At 45.3% G+C, this 18,849-nt stretch overlaps 1 protein-coding gene across 1 annotated transcript in view; it reads left to right on the forward strand.

Moving 5' to 3' along the window:
• The first annotated feature begins 11,713 nt into the window (after positions 1-11,713).
• Positions 11,714-18,849, forward strand: part of LOC138768932 (dual specificity protein phosphatase 8-like) — a 33,728-nt gene continuing 26,592 nt past the window's right edge. Inside the window, exon 1 of the mRNA XM_069947006.1 lies at positions 11,714-11,799. The gene's annotated coding sequence lies outside the window, so the exon portion shown is untranslated. The remainder of the gene's footprint in view (positions 11,800-18,849) is intronic.

An 18,849-nucleotide genomic window follows, 5' to 3' on the forward strand; every position in this document is an offset into this window, starting at 1 on the left:
CTGGTGGTCTCATGTTTCTTAGAAGTCTATAGATTGTTTTGCTGGTGGGCTATTGGGATGGAGGGGTTACTGATAATAACTAATGATCTAGGACAGGGATGGGGAATCTTCAGCCCTACAGCTGTTGTAAAACTACAATTCCCATCATGCCTGGACAGCCAAAGCTTTAGCTTCGGCTGTCCAGGCATGATGGGAATTGTAGTTTTGCAACAGCTGGAGGGCCGAAGGTTCCCCATCCCTGTCCTAGAGTGTTAAGGGGTAAATTCTAACATCCTTGGTGCAGTGAGATAGTAATAAGATTAATGCTAGTATCCCTAATGATCTAGAACAGGGATGTCAAACTTGTGGCCCTCTAACTGTTGGTGAACTACAATTCCCATCATGCCTGGAGATCGAAACCTTTAGGATTACATACTCGCAGCAGAATTGTCATCCCGCTCCGTCTATGTAAGCGACAGCCCCCTTAACCCCCTCACAGCCTGATGCATACATCACCTGCTTCTCGCTCCGGCTTGTTCTGTGGCTCCCGACATCTGAACGTCCCGCACAGCCAATCAGTTGCGCTGATGACAATTCCGCTGCAAGCATGTAATCCTATTGAAACTGACAGGAGGGGAATCGCAGCGGATTTCGCTGCGAACTCGCAGCCTGAAATCTGCAGTGATTTTGTTACGTGTGAACCCACCCTAAGGAGGAGCTATCAGCAGGGTAGTCCCAGGATAGCACCTGGGATTCTGTGGAGATGATGTGTGTTACCTTCCTCCTCAGTGCTGGTCCCACTCTATTAGTCGGGGTGATCTTCAGCCGGGAGCACTGCACCGCCCCCACAGCATCATTTGGCCCGATCCTTCTAATGAGAATCAATGGAGCGGCCTGGCCAGATAAGACTGTGGGGGTGGGACAGTGCTCCAAACGGTGCTTCCAGACGAAGATTACCCCAGCTAACAGCATGGGACAGAGGAGGAAGGAAACACACATAGCACCTGGGAGACGCTGTGGAGGAGGGTATGTGTGTTACCTTCCTCCTCTACGCCGGTCCCGTGCTGTTAGTTGGGGTAATCTTTGGCTGGGAGCACAGTTAGGAGCACTGCCCCTACAGTGTCATCCAGCCAGGCCGCTCCATTGATTGTCATTGGAAGGAGCGGACCAAATGATGATGTGTTGGCAGGGCAGTGCTCCCGGCTGAAGATTACCCAGACTAACAGCGTGGGACCGGTACCTAGGAGGAAGGTAAGACACATACCTTCCTCCTCAGCATCCCGGTCGCTAAGGGGGCTGATAGTTCCCCTTTAAGCACTTCGATATGTAAAAATGTTTCTTATAGAATCCCTGGTGGTCTAGAGTAGTAAAGGGTTTAATGCCATAATCCTGCACATGCTGTCACTAAAGTGTCCCTGTATCTTGACGTCATCAGTCGCAGTCTGGGCGTTCAGACCCTGACCGATCACAAGAGACAGGAGAAGCGCACAGCTGAGACTTCACTCCCTAGCTCACTGCAGATCGTCCCCATTGAAAGTCTATCGAGCCCGTCTCCTTTAGCTAGATGGAGATTGTGGGTGCTAAGACCCCCACTGATCATGAGAGATGAGCCTTGGATATTAACAAACTGGGGAGTGAAGCGCGCAGCTGAAAGCTTCTCCTATCTATATCTGAAGAGATCGGAGAGGGTCTGAACACCCACCCGACCACTGAACAGTGTAGAGGAGAGGCCATGACTGTATTCTTTTGTTCTTATACACAATGGAGGTCCCGGACGTTGTACCCTCATGATCATAAGGATATGACATGTCCTAGTCATATGTCATCACTTTAGGAGATAGGAAGCCCTCTTTAACCTTCCTCTTCCTCCCCAGCTCCCATCCTAGAGACGCTTTCACCAGCCCATAGTTGTCTTTATGATCAGGCAGAGCCCTCGTGCAGCAGGTACCACCTAAGACTTATAGTCAGCCCTGCAGGCAGGACAGACACCATCTCCCCTGACCACATTTTTCTATTCCAAGACGTGAAGTCAGGAAATACTTAAGAACCCTATTCTAAGCATGCACGAAGACTTCTGGGATCCGAGAACGTCCCCGCCAGTAACACGTTGTTCTGTGAGCTCCGATGAACTATGAGTTCAAGGAATAACTACCTGCTTAAGTCATTGTCTTCACTTGTCCTGAGTGACAGCACCAGGCAGGAAGTGTAACCCTATAGGCATGCATGGGCATTAGTGGAAGGGTTAATGGGCAGAGCCGATATGTTGACACTATCTGACTAGAGAATGAAAATACATGGCAGAAGAATGACAGCCGCTGCTGTGCCCGGGGCATGGCCGGCCAGTGGATGGGGATCCAGCTGTTGCTGACCTACTTCTTCCATAATGCTCAGCCAGCCAATATTTCCTCTTTTATACTGTAGATATTTGGTGAAACAAGGACGTGACCTATTACCGGGTCTGTTATCTAAGTGCCGTATCCTGATAGACCGAGGATAACACTGTCTATTACCTGACAGCTAAAGAGCATTTACCCCTAAACACATTCTCTGTCACTAGGTTTATTCCGCCTTAAATGAGCTCAGCATAAACTAGTGACAGAAATGCTGAACAGATTGGTGTATTACTTACTGTACATCATTCTGCTCAGCGGTTCTCCTAGTATGCAGGAGAATAGAATTACTGCCGCACCCCTCCCCCGCCCTCCAGCTGCTGATTGACAGTTGACTGCCTATACACAGCATGGATGGATAACTGCCAATCAGCAGCTGGTGGGCTGAGTTTTTTTGCCTCATGAATATTGAGGACTGCTGGGCTCATGCACATAATGGAGAGGACTACTTATTGTCCATGTTATTCAGGAGGAGATCTCTGGATCAGCTGCACAGAACAATGTAAGTGATACATCATTCTGTTCAGCTTCTCTGTCACTAGTTTATGCTACTCTTAGATAGGACACCATAATCCTACTGACAGAGTCCCTTTCAATGGGTGGTTGACCACGTTTTTGTATGCGCTAAAAAACGGATGTGTTTTGATCCTTTTTTTGACACATTTCTTTTATAATGGAAGTCAATGCAAAAACAGATCAAAACAGATGCATACAAATGCGTCCGTTTTTTCCAACGGACTGCAAAAACAGTGTGAACCCAGCCTTATCCAAGTATTATCCTCAGCTATAGTCCTAGGGATTATGAGGGAGATTTATCAAACATGGTGTAAAGTGAAACTGGCTCAGTTGCCCCTAGCAACCAATCAGATTCCACCTTTCATTTTCCAAAGAGTCTGTGAGAAATGAGAAGTGGAATCTGATTGGTTGCTAGGGGCAACTGAGCCAGTTTCACTTTACACCATGTTTGATAAATCTCCCCCTATACCTTTAACATACCGCACCGCCAGCCCTTGCTAACAACACCTAGCACCCCTGGGTGTTCCACTTGCCATTGCTAAATGTAAACCAACTGTGCACTGCTCCCGATCTGTTCACTGACAGAAAGCAGAGTTCTTTACAATCCGTATATCCGTAAACGTATATAAGTTCATTTATTGTAAAATAACACAATGTATCTGGTAACTGCTGGTATTGTGAGAGACTATAGTGGGGGGGCATTTTGCCAAATCTGACAAGTTGTCTCATAACTGTGGGTGCGTTTCGCAGCCCCACCCTATTAAGGCGACAGATATAGATAGGGAGTGCCATGGAAATTCCGGAAACATTAACTTTCTAAATACACTCTGATACTTCTGTTACTGTGTAGATTGTGGATCTCCCAATATGATACATTCTCTCTGCTAGATGTGACATCACATATATATCCTAGCTCGAAATGTATAAGATCAGACTAGATTTTATCCAGGAACAGTGCCGCTCTAGTCCATTGGCTGCACCTGGTATTGCAGACCAATCCCATTGAGATATGTAAGGCAATTCTGCAATATAGGGTGTGGTCGGTGTACACATAGTATTAAAAGTATCCTAATGATATACAAATCCTTATACAAGCTGTATTTTCTACTGGAAGTGGTATATTCTTTCCAGTCTGACACAGTGCTCTCTGCTGCCACCTCTGTCCATGTTAGGAACTGTCCAGAGCAGGAGAGGATTTCTATGGGAATTTGCTACTGCTCTGGACAGTTCCTGACATGGACAGAGGTGGCAGCAGAGAGCACTGTGTCAGAATGGAAAGTGTACACCACTTCCTGCAGGACATACAGCAGCTGATAACTTACAGATCTGTATAAGGGGCCTTTTACATGGACCAAATATCGGCAATGAGCATTGCTAGAAACGCTCCTTCAGGCAATAATCAGCCCATGTAAAAGTGACTGCAATCAGCAGAGGAGCAGGAAAACGCTGATCCTCGGCTGATCGCAAAATATACTGTTATCAACCACGCATATCCGTATATAAATATATTTAGATGGCTGCACGAACAATACGGTGATTGATCGTGCCCACTGCAAACGAGCGCTGATGGTCCTATATCTGTAAGAGCCTTAAAGTGAATTAGAATCAATGGAGCCGTATCATAGATGAGCCCCACTCCAGTGCTTCAGCCCGGACCTGATAGTACATTCACTTTAAAGGGAACCTCCAGTGATTTTTTTTTTTCTTTCAAAACAACTGGTGTTAGAAAGTGCCAGAGATTTGTATTTGACTACTATTAAAAAATCTCCAGTCTTCCAGTACTTATCAGCTGCTGTATGTCCTACATGTCTATGTCTATGACATACAGCAGCTGATAAGTACTGGAAGACTTGACATTTTTAAATAAAAGTAAATAAAAAATCTATGGCACTTTCTGGCATCAGTTGTTCTGAAAGAATTTTTTTTTCCGCTGGAGATGCCCTTTAAGTTTCTGACAAGGGGTCCCAGCAGTTGCAGCCCCACAATCTGACTCCTCTCCTATCCTATAGTTTGGGGATAAGTAATTTTAACATTAAAAAAAACCCTTTAAAATCTATATTGTAGGTCAATTCCCATGCAAAGAAGTTCTGTACCACGTGGATGGGAACCTGTGACCGGCTGAGGATTTCCTGATATGTGTGCATGACTCCTAACAGGGTTACATTATGCAGAATAGGGAACCTAAGGGGCCATCTTTGGTAACATAGAGAACCTAAGCGCAGTGCCATTGGTCTGTAGAGTCATCTATAGACACCATCTTACAGCTTTGGATGTGACTGGTGTATTCCTGGACGCTTTCCTTGGTGTGACTGATGTCATGTCATGACTCCACCAGCAATTTGGGAAATTTCCTAATGGAAAGATAGCGCCATAGTATGTGTTCTATGTTTATTTTCAGAAGAACATTCCCTTGTATCAGTGCTTTACCTTCCGGAATATCCACTTGCCCAACCCATGACTGGTCACATTACTTCACCATTGATGTGATAGGAGACATCTTACTACACCTGAGCTGACAAGACATGACCTCAGCCCCATGAAGTCATGCCTGCTGACTGGATATACAACAGACTGGTTGTCTCCAAGGCGCTGATTCACAATGGACACCTCACCACATGCCCAGGGAATGAGTAGTGGCAGATGCACTTTACTAGAATACAATGTATTAGAAAGCACCAGGCTCACGTATTACCTGACTACACTACACATCCCATCATTGAGGTGAGCCGCTTGATTCTCCCAATCAGGAATTGATGTATGATCAGTGTTGTGCAGATGGAGCATATAGAAATCTTATGGTCCATACTGTGTCTCTGGGTACTATCAGTTTCATATGTAGTCATGTGGAGGGCTTTCTGCAAAAGAATTGCACCTTGTTCCATGGCGTCTCCATAGACAGCTACTGCAGAAGTGAACAGGACCAAGGTGTAGTACCAGAAGCAGCCACACTCATGTATGGCGCTCTGCTTGTGTAAAATTAATATTTTCAGCAATCCCAAGTCTTATAAACCGGGAGCCGGGAGAGGTAAGGTATCAGGTGTTTGGGCAAGGACTGCATGGACATCACTGACAATGTCCATACAGATCTTACTGCCTGATTATCGGGCCGTGTAATAGGTCCAGTAAACGAGCGCCGATGTAGTAGATCGACACTCGTTTATTAAAATGATCAGGCCGTAGTCGTCCCGTGTAATTGGACCCTAAGTCTTGCGCAAGGGTGCAGCCAATCACAGGTTTTCCCGAAAAGCGATTCTCCCACAAACCTTCCCCGATCTTCCAGGCTTTTAATGGTCAGGGACTGCTTCCTTTTGCTGAAGTTTGGCTGGTCTCCCTGAGATCAGTGATCTGTTTCTCTTATGGCTCTACTAGGTATTGCTCCCACCTAGCCAGAATCCTGCTCCACGCTGATGAGGGACAACACCCTGAAACAGCTGTATGTGGATGGTTACCTAGCCTTGGTTTTTTCCTTGTCATTACATTGACTTATAGGGCCACTTAATATGGTGGTTTTGGTGGTTTCCCTACAGGAGCTACTTCTTGGCTGAGTCCTTCCCGGAGGGATATCTGGTTAGTCTTGTGTCTCGGGACTCTTAAATGAGGCTCCACGGGCTCTTCTTTTGCATATTCATGTTTCCCAATGAGCAATACACCTAGGATATCACTGCATTGAGCGATTTAACCAGCAATCGGCAGTGTTATCGTTTGGCTGGTCTCCCTGAGACTAGTGATCTGTTTCTCTAATAAAATGAGGTTGGCCTTCCCAGTAGGGTAACTAGGGCTAGGGATCCAAGTGAACAAATGTAGACAATAAACACACAGCAATATAAAAATAAAATAAAAAATGATTGTCATTTATAAAAACTTTTGATATCACATGAGGCGGGATTTCAGTGCTGTGTCCCCCTTTAAAAATAAGGCGAGTACACTTAAAGTGTGAAAGAGAAGTGTGTGCTGTCACTCAGTAGCTTCTTATTCTCAGTCCAGCCACCCCTAGTTCTCAGCCAAAAGACCATAGAGCTCTATATGGCGGTAAAGCAATATCTAGGACAAAAATGTACCAGGAAATTGCATGGATGGGTCACATGACCCTCCTCTTTTAAAACCTAAGCAAAGCCCCTTGGGGTGAATGATGACATACCGAAAAAATTCCTCGTCACGCACCAGGCATCATTTACTAAGTAGTCGCATAACTCGCATCACAAAACCAGGAAAGTTAAATCGGCTATAATGTGTATAGCTTGCGGAAGCGAATACAATAGAAACTTTCAAGTACTTCCTGAGTCTGCTAAATTCCTCTTCTATCTCTCGTCTTAACACTTCCCTTTCTGTACTTTGTTGTATCTGTGAAAGGGATTTATGATATTCTAAGCTTGTTATGTATGGTCCCAGTGATGCTGTCTGAGAGCCCGAGTATGCGTCAAAGTTTTTATAAATCACCGGGGCGGGATCCTCCCAAATGTTACGACCCATAGATGGACATATACACCAGTACACTTATTCTTCATACGAGGACATTGGCGCACGTAATAGCAACCCATTGCCATAGGAACATAGGGATGGGGGCCATTTACATGACAAGTGATCAGTACAATATAAATGCTAATGATAATTGTTACATGCAAATGGATCCTCGGCCTCCGTGAAGCGATTGTTCATCCCCCCTATTACCATATAGATTTAACCCACTGAGGAGCGCATGTTAGGTGGGAGGAGATGTGTCTGCTCGAAGCCTTCTGGCACCGCGCACAATAGGATTAGACAGGTAAAATACCCGCTTATCCAGCCCATGTTTTCCCCGGTGGAAGATGTGCGACTGTCTGCCAGGCCTCATAGATTGTTGGCAGATCCCATTGAATTCGAAGGGATTTGTGCAGCTTAGTGTTGGGCTGCAATGTGACTGTGTCTCAAAGGATGCAGTCTATGGCTGGGTTCACACTATGTATATTTGAGGCTGTATTTGTGAGGCTGTATAGCAACCAAAACCAGGAGTGGATTGAAAACACAGAAAGGATCTGTTCACATAATGTTGTAATTGAGTGGATGGCCATCATTTAATGGCAAAGATTTGCTGTTATTTTAAAACAACGGCTGTGGTATTGAAATAATGGCCGTTATTTACTGTTATATGGCGGCCATCCACTCAATTTCAACATTGTGTGAACAGAGCCTTTCTGTGTTTTCAATCCACTCCTGGTTTTGGTTGCTATGAGGACCTGACTTGAGGACCAAATACTGCCTGAAGTATACAGTGTGTGAACCCAGCCTATAACTGTAATGAATCATGCTCCATCCACTCGCCTGGTACAGACTATGACCGCTGGTGAAATAGTTAATGGTGAATGACCCCCTTTTTCAAATGAGGTGAAGGTGAGATCCCCACGCTCTTATGGACCGCAGAGGTGCACATCCATAAGCTACTGTAAGAAATATTGGTTATCAGTCCACATTCAGCCATAGCTGACACAATGGGGAACTCTGGTTAAAAAAAGATTTAACCCTGTTCAATCCCCACCTATAATCTAAGCTTGTTTGTAATAGGTTTCTATTACATGAATTGGTCCGTTTGTCTGCAGCACATCCTGGTCACACCCTGAAGCTGCTGAAAATTCTTCCTGGTCCACTCTGTCTCCACTCCTCTGCCCTCCCCCTTCCTTCTGAGACAGAAGTCACATGATCTCTGTCTCTTCTGTTGCCAGGCAAGCTGTAACACCTCATCTGTAACCCCTGCCCACCACTGACATAACACCTTTCAGTGATAACATGGCCAAGGGAAACAACAGCTTCTCCTGAGCAGTATAGGGGAAAGGAGACACAGTTGTTTCATCTCGCTCTCTTTCTTATGTGGATAGATAGATAGATAGATAGATAGATAGATAGATAGATAGATAGATAGATAGGAGATAGATAGATAGATAGATAGATGATAGATAGATTATAGATAGATAGATAGATAGATAGATAGATAGATAGATAGATACTGTGTAAAGCAGAGGCAGATGAAGCCAGTGGTGGGCAGATACTACAAAACAGGGGTGGAAGCCCAACAGTAGGTTCCGAGGTGCAATGCATGCTAGGAGATGTAGTTTCCCGGCCAGGTGCCATTATGGTAAAACTGGGATCATTTCTGAAACTTTGGTGCTAGGAGCAATGTAGACAAACGGGAAAGGTTTCAAACAATCAGTGATTTGGATCAGTGCAGTTCTCCTTTAAAGTACTGTCAAAAATTAGACTATATGATCTGCTTTTTGCACAAAGGGCACCACTCTTGTGCACTGGCTGTACCTGGTATTGCAGTTTGGCCTTCACTTTTTTGTAAAATGTTCACTGATTTAGAGCCAGAAAACTTACATAACAAAATTAGTATAAGCTTTATATATAAAGATTAATGGCTGCCCACCTTAAGGCAGCCATTAAGTGGATGTGGGAATTCCCTATTGAGTATTCCCATCTATATAAATGGTATGGCATATCACTAGGATATGCTGTAAACGGTAGCAGACACTAGTATTGATGCTGCTCACATGCTAGAATATTTGTTTGATATTTTGAAGCTCTGATCATTGTGGACCCTTGATTTCTCCACACACACATAAGCTGAATCCTGGACAGTCATACAGTGGATTTAAAGCATTGTATTCTGTATGACCAACCTAATTTCTCAGCCAATTTCTTAAATATTTGGATAAGGCATGCTTTTAGAAAGGTGTCAACAAACTTATCCCAATTGCCGACCATAAATCAGATCTATTTCTGACAGTAGAGTTAAAATACCCTGCAACACCCCCGCAGGAGATATTAGGTATTACACTTAGTTCTCATGCAGCTTTATGGGTTGGAGTACTGCAAGTCCTCCAAAGTGAGTGACACTCTTTGTAGATATTCACCGTTCTGACCAAGAGATGAGGAGCCCCTCTAATAACTCAGAATACCCTCATAGGACATATGAAAATAAGTTTAACCCCGTTAAAGTGTTTTGTTGACAAGCAAATACGCCGGTTGACTAAATATATCTTTGTGCTCCTTGGTGAGGGATTGATGGTTGGCGTCTGGTGAAAGTGCTACTGAGACGGTGGTTTGTGTGAGTCATTTGATATCTGAAGCTGTGAAGATGCAGAACTCTCACATCATATCACTGGCAAAAACAACCCCTTTTCAAGTAATAATTCAACTTTTTTTTACACCAAATCGAGCCAAAGAGCCAATCTTAGATGTTACTGTTGTAAAATAGCATAGGATGTCCTGATCACACACCTTTTTACAGTTTCTTGATATGTGCTTCCGTTCCCTAGATATGTGGGTTTATAATTTGTCCGCCAATTCAGTTAATTGTCAGATGGGCGTGGCTTCAGTATTAATAATAGGCGTGACTATCAGATGATAGACGGGATTCTATAGTCTGAGTTTGTGAATTTTTTTACATTAGGGGGGGGGGGTATATGCCTAACCCCCCCCCCCCCCCCCTGACAGTATAATCATACCCATCACTGGATAGTCATTCACTGTGTAAAAATGAAGTCCACACCCATCTGACTATTAACTGAATTGGCAAAGAAGCTATAAAACCACATATTTTGGGTGTGGCAGGGCAAATCGAGAAACTGTAAAAAACTGTGTAATCAAAGCACCCGAAGGCTGGGTTCACACTGCGTTTTTGCAATCTGTTTTTTTCATCCGTTTAAAAAAAAAAAAACGGATGAAAAACGGATTGCAAAAACGGATGCATTTGTATGCATCTGTTTTGATCCATTTTTCCATTGACTTCCATGATTTAAAAAAAAACAGATCAAAACGGATCCTTTTTTTTTTTTACGGACACAAAAACGTTGCTGACACTAATTTTTGGGTTTGTTAAACGTATGCTAAAAACGCAGTGTGAACCCAACCTTAGCTATTTAAAGGGATAGTTCCAAAAAAAATCAACTGGTGCCAGAAAGTGCCAGAGATTTGTAATTTACTTCTATAAAAAAAACACCTTAATCTTCCAGTACTTATCAGCTGCTATATGTCCTGCAGGAATTGGTGTATTCTTTCCATTCTGGAGAACAGGAGAGGTTTTCTATGAGGATTTGCTACTGCTCTGGACAGTTCCTGACATGGACAGAGGTGGCAGCAGAGAGCACTGTGTCAGACTGGAAAGAATACACCTCTTCCTGCAGTACATGCAACAGCTGATAAGTGCTGGAAGATTTAAGATTTTTTTAATAAAAGTAAATTACAAATCTCTGGTACTTGCTGGGACCAGTTGATTTAAAGGAAAAAAAATATGTTAACTACCTCTTTAATGATAGTAGCATTTCATTTTTTGGAGATTGACTACAAATTCTCTTTAAGGGGAATTTTTATGATGCTGCAAATAGGAGGACATGAAGGAAAGGCAGAAATCTGACCCTGTGATGATGGAGGCATCATGATGCAGTAAATATAGGTGGTACATTAGCTGGAGCGCTACCCGATGCTTTAAGTCTATTCACTTCCTGCATTCAGAGAATGGCTGCAGCTTCATCTCCCTCCTCTCCCTCTGCTGCCTTCCATTTTCCATAATCCACTAGATAAACCTATTTTAGAGAGTCTGGCGTTGACACTGCACCTGGAAAGTTAAGAACGTGACATTTTCACATATACTTTGAGATCTATACATTAATAAAAGATGCTTCTTACCCTGGCCTCTCTTTACCCTAAAATTCTTGGAACAGATAGAGATCATGCAGTGTCATGCAGCTGTAAGGGGGAATGTGACTGTACGTGTCTGTCTCATTGTATTAATGTCAATTGCATGAATTCTTCACTCTCTTCACTCATGTCTGTGCTGTTGAACCCTGCAGGTTATTCAACATGCCTGTGGCCAAGGACAACATGGATGCCTTTACAATGGAAGGTCACGGTCAGGATCACGCTTGGTCACACAAACCCAAAGGTAGGCTGGAGTAAAATATCTGTGTAGCCTCTGTAATGGTGACTGTTCCTCTCTTGTGGATATCACTATATATTGCATAAAACAATTGCGATTAATAGGCACAAAGCTATAGTCACCTTCAGGTCCTGGAGGCCCAGGGAACCCAATATGTCCCACTACTTCATACAAGGAGACCAGAAACAGCACCTCTCCTGTCCTCAGGTTTGATGTGGTATGACAGCTCAGTTCCATTAAAGTGAATGGAGTTGAATTGTAATACCACAAATAACCTGAGGACAGGGGTGGTGCTGTTTCTGAAAGAAAGTGTTTTATCTAATCCTAGATAACCCCTTTAAAGCCCAGGGGACCTGCATCTGCTTTACATTGCTGAACGACAGGGGTCTCAGAGTTTCTACCCCCCCCCCTTCCCCCTCCCCCGACCAAACGTTGATGGCCTATAGTGATGATACACCATTATTGTAAAGTCCTGCAGAACTACTTTAAAGAAGTTTCCCTATTGGATGGTCCTCCTTCAGTATCATATTGGTGGTAGTTTTCTCACTGTGGACATTTATATCACATCAACATATCTGTTCCACCAGGTGAAGTGGCTGTTTCTTTAAGGAGGTTCTCTGCATTCCACGTTAAGGGTAAATTCACACGGGCGAATCCGAAGGAGTTTCAAGCTGCGAGTATTCCCACACGAGATTCAGCTGTGATAATGATTCCATTAGGTTTAGTGCGTTTTTAGCACCATGTTCGATTAGTGCGTATTAGCTGCGGGTTAGCTGCGAGTTAGCTGCGGATTAGCTGCGGATTAGCTGCGGATCCGCCCGTGTGAATTTACCCTAAGGGAATTTCAAGCGGAGTCCATGTGGTGGGTTCCACTTGAAGTTCCACCTGTCCTATTGTCTCAATTTGATTTTTCAAGTGCAATCTGCGATCCACCCAAAGAATTGACATGTCACTGGAGTCAATGGGACAGGCGGAACTTCAAGCGGAACCCGTGGCGCAGACTCCTCTAGAAATTCCTCGCCTAATTCTGTAGCGTGCACACACCCAAAGGAGTTTTACTATCATAGACACTTACCCCTATCCATATTATAGGGAATAGGTGTCTGATTCCAACCACTGGGCCCTTTGCACGCTCCAGAGCTGACTCTACATGGAGCAGCAGTCTGCAGACTCCACCTCCAGTTCATTGACCAGAGACAATAAGATATTCAATATAGTGTCTGTTAGAGACCCCCTTGCAATCAGACATGTATCCCCTATCCTATGGGTAAGGCATATGATGCCCCCTGTGATCTGGGCGGCCGCTGCATCCGTTCTCTCCACTCCCCTGCACAGGTGGACGCCGGAGCCCACATGCCTGGAGCCGCGTCCTCTTTGGCCCCTTGCAGCGCTTTACCTGGCAACTTAAAGGAGCAGTACACCCTTAATTAATTACTTACACTAATGCTGCGTTTACACGGAGCGATAATTCGCCCAATGGAACGAGTAATGATTTCGAAGTAACAATGTGTTTTTTATAACCATAAGTGTTTAGACGGAACGATATATCGTTTGGAAATTTCGTTATCTGACACATAGGGTGAATAGGTGAAAGACTGTTTAAAAAAAGCGATCTGCGCATTTGCAGTGAACGACCAATGACAATTTGAGAACTTGTTGAAAGATCACGGTGAACGATTTATCGCTCGTTGCTTGGTCGTTCGCTGTGTTTGCACGAGTCGATTTTCGCTCAAATGCGATCGTTATCACGAAAATCTGACCGATAATCATTCCATGTAAACGCACCATAAGCACTCCTTATAAATTCCTGCCCCTGTCCTGACCCCACCCATTGGAGCCTCTGCACACTTACTTAGTGTTGCAGTCCCAGCTTTCCTGCCCGTGTTTCCTGCACCATGTCTGCTGCTCGCTGCGAGTCTTTCTGTGGCCCTGCCTGCTGCCTATATGTCTATTGCTGCAACTCGCTGCCTCTGCTAGCAAGCCAAGCCAGGGGTAACGACCTTGGGGTCGCCTGCCCCAGCAAGTCCAACCCCCCTTTGCGGTGGGCTCCACTCCCTGGTACGGTTCAGCAGATCCATGACTACTGCTGTTACAAAGGATAAGGGCCCTATTCCACCGGACGATTATCGTTCAGATTATCGTTAAATCGTTCGAATCTAAACGATAATCGTTCGGTTGAAATGCAGTTAACGATTAACGACCGAACGAGAAATCGTTGATCGCTTTATAAGACCTGGACCTATTTTTATCGTTGCTTGTTCGCAAAGCGTTCGCAAATCGTTCGCATTGAATAAGACGTCGTTCGGTCGTTCGCAGTAGATACGAACGCAATAGCGAAGAAATAGCGGAGAAAAAACGATCGCAAATACGATCATAAGTAATGATTATTGTTCCATGGAAATGAGTGGCCGTTTTCAGGTCTTTCGCAATAGCGGTCGTTTAAGATCGTTAACGATTATGCGAACGATAATCGTCCGGTGGAATAGGGCCCTTAAACCCGTATTCCACGGGTCGTTGGAGGAGCAAACGAGCGCTGTCAGCGCTCGTTTGCTCCTCGTTCGCCGCTCGCTGCCGCCGCTATTCAACGCGGCTGCAGCAAGCAGGTGAGTGCGGGAGGGGGCGGCGGGGAGCTGCGGGGGGGCTGCCCGGGGATCGCTAGATCGTCCGGGCAGCCCATAGGATATAGCAGCATCTGCTGCCGACGCTCCTATTCAACGGAGCGACGGCAGCAGATCGCTGCTATATCAGTCGCTTGTTTTTCAACATGTTGAAAAACAAGCGACTGCAACGATCAGCCGACATGAACGATGTCGGCTGATCGTTGCACTCTATTCCACGGAACGATTATCGTCCGTAGCGGTCGATATCGTCCGAAAACGAACGATAATCGTTCCGTGGAATAGGGCCTTAAGTTTCTACAATGGTAAAACCAAAGAGGCAGCTGTTTCCAGCCATGGCATGTGTGACCCCCTCTCTATTCAGTCTCTTCCGTGGACACCTCACCTGGTGGACCATGAGGCCCAAGTGCTCACTGGGTAAGTCCAGCCCATGCCCCATTTGACTTGACATCCACTAGATAAAGAGGGCATGGGCTTGACTTACCTGAACTCTTGCCATGCAAGGGAACGCCCCCTGGACTCTTGAACCTTATTTACATATTACACCCCTGCCTTCTGGAAGTCCATGGGCCTGTATAGCATTTATAATATCTATTGTAGTATTATGGATTATTGTGTATTCTAGTTATGTAATAAATATAAAAGCCCATAAATCATAGCAGCATGCCTTTGTGGTACGTGCTGCAAAGAAACTCTACAACTGTAGTCAGAATAAAGCCGTTCTGACCTGCGGGCAGCTTTTTACACACTCGCATTTGCACGCTACTTCTCGGCTCTTTAGAACCAGCATTTCAGGCTTGCGCTGTTTGCTGTGATTACTGGAGAGCAGTGGCGGCGGCTCGCTCCCATTGTACAGCAGCACATATCGCCTGCAGGGGAGGCTTAGGGAAGACGTCACTTAGAAGACTCATATTGAGGACATGGGGGTTTATACAAGAACACAGCAGGTCAACACTAGACTTAAAGGGATAATATCCACTTTTTGTAAGTGGGTAAATGTCTTTTAAGATCATCTTCAAAGCAGAGGTAAGCGGTTGTCTGTCTGCAGAAGATGGGCCCCCGTTTTATATAGGATTTACATAGGTGTTGTCAGACACCAGATCCACCAGCCATAGGGATTTGATGTAGTTTTTACTTTTTAGTTACCTATCGCTATGCTCCCATTTAATGGGGTTAACCAGGCTTAGAAAAACATGGACGCTTTCTTCCAAAAGCAGCACCATTCTTTTCCTCAGTTTGGGTGTGTAGGGTGATTTGTAGTTTCTTTTGAAGTCAATGGAGCTGAACTGCAATACCACACACAACCTGAGGACAGGGGTGGTGCTGTTTTTGCAAAAAAAAGTAGCTGTGTTTTCTCTAATCCTGGATAATCCCTTTAAAGAGAACCTGTCACCCCCCGTGCTGGGGTGACAGGCTCCCGACCCCCCGTTAGAGCCCCCTATACTTACCTAATCCCGCCGGGTCCCGCTTCTGGAGGTGGTCGGGTGATAAAGATCTCAGCCGCTGCAGCCCGGCGCGCGCGCTGAGAGATGAGTCCAGCACCCATAGAGAATGACAGGAGAGTCCAGCGCTCCATCATTCTCTATGAGCGTTGGACTCATCTCTCAGCGCGCGCGCCGGGCTGCAGCGGCTGAGATCTTCATCACCCGACCACCTCCAGAAGCGGGACCCGGCGGGATTAGGTAAGTATAGGGGGCTCTAACGGGGGGTCGGGAGCCTGTCACACCGGCACGGGGGGTGACAGGTTCCCTTTAAGGCCTTTTTACATGAAGCAGTTATTGTCTGAATGAGTGCTCATAGGATGCTTGTTCCTGATAATCGCCCCACAGATGGCCAGCGATCACCTGATCTTATATTTTGTGCAGCCAATAGGATCATTGATATCAGCCGCACTTCACTCTGGGTAAAAAGTAGATGTGTGGCCAACAATGATAACGTTAAGGGCCACAGGATTAATCATGTTAAAGGAGTACTCCGCTGGAAAAAATTCAAATCAACTGGTACAAGAAAGTTATATAAATGTATACATTGCTTCTATTTAGAACTCTCGATGCTTCCAGTACTTATCAGTTGCTGCATGTCCTGCAGGAAGTGGTGTATTCTTCCCAGTCTGACACAGTGCTCTCTGCTGCCACCTCTGTCCATGTCAGGAACTGTCCGGAGCAGGAGACGTTTTTATGGGGGTTAGCTACTACTCTGGACAGTTTCTGACATGGACAGAGGTGGCAGCAGAGAGCACTGTGTCAGACTGGAGAGAATACACCACTTCCTGCAGGACATTCAGCAGCTGATAAATACTGGAAGACTTGAAACTTTTAAATTGAAGTAATATACAAATCTCTATAACGTTCTGTTATCAGTTGTTTTGATTTTTTTATATTTTTTTACAGGAGTACCCCTTTAAGGCTTAGTAAATAAGTGCTGAACACTGAGATCAGTGCGGTCATCATACCCCCATCACCCTATTAGTGCCCTCATTTATCCGCTCTGCTTATGTTCCAAATGAATCTGTATTTAGTTACATATTTCACATGTAAACATCCCAAAAAGTTCCATTTCCAAAAAGTTCATTTTGGGCTATAACTTTGTAGGCCAAACAATTTAGAAAAGTCAAAAATTTGCCAATTTTTTTCTCTGTAAAATAGCAGTTTTGTGAGTGTTTCACAAAGTTTATACAAAGCCGTTCTTTGATGTCTCATTTTCAAGGTACTTTTCCCTTCAAGTCGGTGTACGACCCTAACTAGGAGTCTGAAAACATTTCTAGAATTCCCAGTGGAACATGAAAGGCCTGTAAGTCTCCATACGGCTTTATGGCGCTCTCGGTAAACCGTTATCTGTCTCGTCTTCTCCATAGGGTATGTGCACACTCAGGGCCGTTTTAATACATTGGTGGGCCCAGTGCACAGCCCTCAAGAGTGGGCCCCCCCTTACCTTTCTGCACATTGTATAATGTACTGAATTTGCCCCCACACTGTAGTAAGGGCCCCAATACATACAGTAGTTACCTTATAACACTATTTCCACCATACAGTGATTACATATTACATGAAAACTGCACTGAACAAAACAAAGATATCGCCAATGATACCATTACATAATACCGCCACATCATGACCCCTAACACTACAACCCTATAACAGAGTGCAGTTACATCCAGTGACTCACCGGGGGCGTCTTCTCCGATCAGAGTCTGTCACCTTTTCTTTTTCTCTCCATCCAGCCTGGGCCACCTTGAAGTCTTCTCCTGGCTGTGAATCTTCTCTCCAGAATCTGTCAGAGAAATATTTTAGGCTCCAACACATACAGTAGTTAGGTCCCCTGTACCCCTATATAGTAGTTACACCCCTCTGTACCCTTACATAGTTACACCCCTCTGTGCCTCCATAGTTTTAAGGTGTCCCTGTAGTATATAGACCCTCATGTGCTCCTCCAGTTATATACAGCCCTCCTGTGCATTCCCCCATTAGTATATAGCCCCCCTGTGCTCTCCCCCAATAGTATATAGCCCCCCATGTGCTCTCCCCAATAGTATATAGCCCCCCTGTGCTCTCCCCAATAGTATATAGCCCCCCTGTGCTCTCCCCAATAGTATATAGCCCCCCTGTGCTCTCCCCAACAGTATATAGCCCCCCTGTGCTCTCCCCAACAGTATATAGCCCCCCTGTGCTCTCCCCAATATATAGCCCCACTGTGCTCTCCCCCATAGTATATAGACCCCTGTGCTCCCCAATAGTATATAGACCCCTGTGCTCCCCAATAGTATATAGCTCCCCTGTGCTCCCCCATAGTATATAGCCCCCTGTGCTCCCCCATAGTATATAGCCCCCTGTGCTCCCCAATAGTATATAGCCCCCTGTGCTCCCCAATAGTATATAGCTCCCCTGTGCTCCCCAATAGTATATAGCTCCCCTGTGCTCCCCAATAGTATATAGCTCCCCTGTGCTCCCCTATAGTATATAGCCCCACTGTGCTCCCCCATAGTATATAGCTCCCCTGTGCTCCCCCATAGTATAAAGCCCCCTGTGCTCCCCCATAGTATATAGCCCCTGTGCTCCCCCATAGTATATAGCCCCCTGTGCTCCCCCATAGTATAAAGCTCCCCTGTGCTCCCCCATAGTATATAGCTCCCCTGTGCTCCCCCATAGTATATAGCCGCCCCCCCCATAGTATATAGCCCCCTGTGCTCCCCAATAGCATATGCGCTCCCCCTCCCATATAATATTGAAAAAAACAAACACATAGTACATAGCTCCCCTGTGCTCCCCCATAGTATATAGCCCCTGTGCTCCCCCATAGTATATAGCTCCCCTGTGCTCCCCCATAGTATAAAGCTCCCCTGTGCTCCCCCATAGTATATAGCTCCCCTGTGCTCCACCATAGTATATAGCCGCCCCCCATAGTACATAGCTCCCCTGTGCTCCCCCATAGTATATAGCCG

Source organism: Dendropsophus ebraccatus, chromosome 12 (genome assembly GCF_027789765.1).
Source record: "Dendropsophus ebraccatus isolate aDenEbr1 chromosome 12, aDenEbr1.pat, whole genome shotgun sequence".
NCBI classification, from domain to species: domain Eukaryota; kingdom Metazoa; phylum Chordata; class Amphibia; order Anura; family Hylidae; genus Dendropsophus; species Dendropsophus ebraccatus.